Below are 3,078 nucleotides of genomic sequence, written 5' to 3' on the forward strand. Positions count from 1 at the left end.
GCCTTGTAACAAGGCTAGTATAATCAAATCACTCCACATTTACTTTGTTCAGTTACATCATTTCTTGCAGGCTAAATCAATCAATCATACAGGATGGTAATATGAATCTACATATAGCCCCTTTAAGGTTGATGATAAATATAATATAATCGTAAAGCTATCATAAAGTGAGACAGTCACCTACTACTGGTGATCACTCAGTCAGTCAATGACAAATAACGCATCATAAGCTATTTAGCTTGTTTATGTAGCTAATGCAGTCGCAACTATAGCTAACTATTCTAATGGCTGACTAGGTGATATTTATTTTGTCAGCATCGTGTTGGCTAAGCACACACTACTTTCCATGACCTAGATCCTTATGCATGAACCGGTGCAGGGTGAGTGGGTTCTTGTGAAGTTATTTATTCCAGTGTTTCGAACGAGATTTGATTGATGTGATTTTATACTGTGTTGACATAAATTAACACAAGATTCAGGCCCTTTGCTGGTGTTCCAACACATTCAGAATCATCACCTCTTGTCATTAAAAGGGGCCTCCCTGCATGCGTGCACTCATAAAATTTATATTTTAAAGGCTCATCATTACGTTTTTGTATTTCTCTGTAATGTAGTACAATGCTACTTATAACATACAGTTTCTGATGCCCTAAACATATATATTTTAAATAATTAAATTAATATTAAAATGTGCAACTACTTGTTGACTATGAAATTCTTTTTTCTTATGGGAAAAGCAATTTTTGAAACTGGTCCAATATTGAGTGAGTGCGCAGTCAGCAGCAGCAAAACAGGGCTACAATGTAATCCTTGTGGGCAATAGTGCACAGTCAAAGAACATCCACTAAAGTGCTTGTTTTTTTTCAGCTTGTTATTATCTTTGACAACATTGTGGAAAGTATCCCAACAGAGATGTTTTTTTTTTAAAAGAGTAAGATCCTTTTTGTTTAACCAGAAACAGCCAATAATAAGCTCTATAATAATAATAATAAGCCACGAGACTCTGTTGACAGAAGCAACAATTTTACCTCTCTAGTCTACTGCTGCCTCAATCAGTTAGTTTGATAGTGTTATTGTGAACTCACACACTAACACAAACAAACAAAGACACCAAAGTCACACAATAACACAAACAAACTAACCGATTGAGGGAGAAGTAGACCAGAGTGTTTTGTGATGTAAAATTACAGTTTTTGTCAAGGAAGTCTGGTGTCTTTCTGTGGTACAAAAATCTGCAAAATTCCTAACAGATAATCCACTTACTATGTGTCTGACACATGCTTTACAAACAACACATTTTGTTGTGTGTGTGTGTGTGTGTGTGTGTATTAATTTTCACTGAGGTGTCAGACATTTTAAAAATAACTTCACCCTAAAGTTAAGCTATGAAAGGTAAGCAGCTGACACTCAATATCCTAATGGCACATTAGGCAGTAAGTGTTTTTTACATTTTAAAGCAGAATGTAGCTTTTTTGTCTGCACCTGTTTTGAAACTGTGCAAGCAATCAAAGCACATTCAAACATCCTTTTGATATCAGATGGTTGAGAGGACTTGGGAGTTAGATCCCACAGGCAGAGTGAAGCACCTTTGAGCCCTAATGATGTAAAGTGGTGGAAAAGAGTACAGTCTGCAGTGGTATCAAGGTTTAATTACTCTTTCAACGAGACAGCATATAAAGCCGTTCTCCTGCTTCAGGACTTAATGAGACCAACTATCAACATGCTGCAGTCAACTCACCTCTTCATGTGTTACGGTGATGATAATTAGAAATCACTTGGGTGTGCACTGGTTTGGAGTAAGCCCAAATCAAACCAGCAGATCAACGTCTGTGCTGGCGATGTTTGTGGTTATATTGGCTCCAGCAATGAAGCATGAAGAGAGGAGAGCCTGTGGTGAAGTAGGCAAAACATCAATTGCACTCACTTCCACAATGTATGTACACATATCCTTGCATGCACCTGTGCACCACTGACATCTTCTGTTTTTCTCTGAATCTCTCTCCCACTTTCTTATATACACACAGACACATATGTACATGTATATACACTGAACAAAATTATAAACGCAACACTTTTGTTTTTGCCCCCATTCATCATGAGCTCAACTCAAAGATCTAAGACTTTCTCTATGTACACAAAAGGCCTATTTCTCTCAAATATTGTTCACAAATCTGTTAAAATCTGTGTTAGTGAGCACTTCTACTTTGCTGAGATAATCCATCCATCTCACAGGTGTAGCATATCAAGTGCTGATCAGACAGCATGGTTATTGAACAGGGATGCCTTAGGATGGCCACAATAAAAGGCCACTAAACTGCCATTATTTTTGTGTTTCCATCTATCTGAAATAGCAAGGTGGTGGGGTCCAGAAAGTGTCAGACTGTAAGTTCTCTTTCATAAAAAAAATAAGAAATGTACTAATTGCTGTTGAAATACTTTCAAGTCATTATCTGATATCTGTGCTATTTGATTCACTGTAATATTTGAATATGAATACTGCTGTCAAGCTGCATGATTTTGTAAAATACTAATGTAATTTGTGGACCAAACCATGTTTTTAATCTATTTTAAATTACAGAGAAACCGGATTTTTTTGAATATGAGGACCTGGTTAAAAGATTTGTGACAATCTCTTGTCCATGTAGTTATCACCAATAACAATTAATTAGTTTAAATAGAAAACTAAGTAAAAACTATAAATGGCATTGAAATATTATTTAATGTAAAACTGCTTTGAACACCTTTTTACATGTCATTGATTGACAGAGTACATTCGTGTCTGTTGTAGTGTACATCATCACCTGAGAGACTCCCAATCTTCGAAGCCTGTAGCTGAGATAAATGGGCATCGCTATATGGTTGGTAGTCCACGATCCAAAGCCACTGGTGCAATTTTCCTGTCTCTTTGTGATCACATTATCAGTGAATGAAATTTCATTATGTTTTGATCTGATCACTCGGAGAAGGAATAAATTAGAAACAAAGCATCCCAGATCATTTATCCTCAGAACGTCAAGCCTTTTCATTGGAGCTGTTAACACTGAAGTGTTTTCCTGTCTCAGCTCTCTGCAGATTGGT

The sequence above is a fragment of the Micropterus dolomieu genome, linkage group LG18, assembly GCF_021292245.1.
Source record: "Micropterus dolomieu isolate WLL.071019.BEF.003 ecotype Adirondacks linkage group LG18, ASM2129224v1, whole genome shotgun sequence".
NCBI classification, from domain to species: domain Eukaryota; kingdom Metazoa; phylum Chordata; class Actinopteri; order Centrarchiformes; family Centrarchidae; genus Micropterus; species Micropterus dolomieu.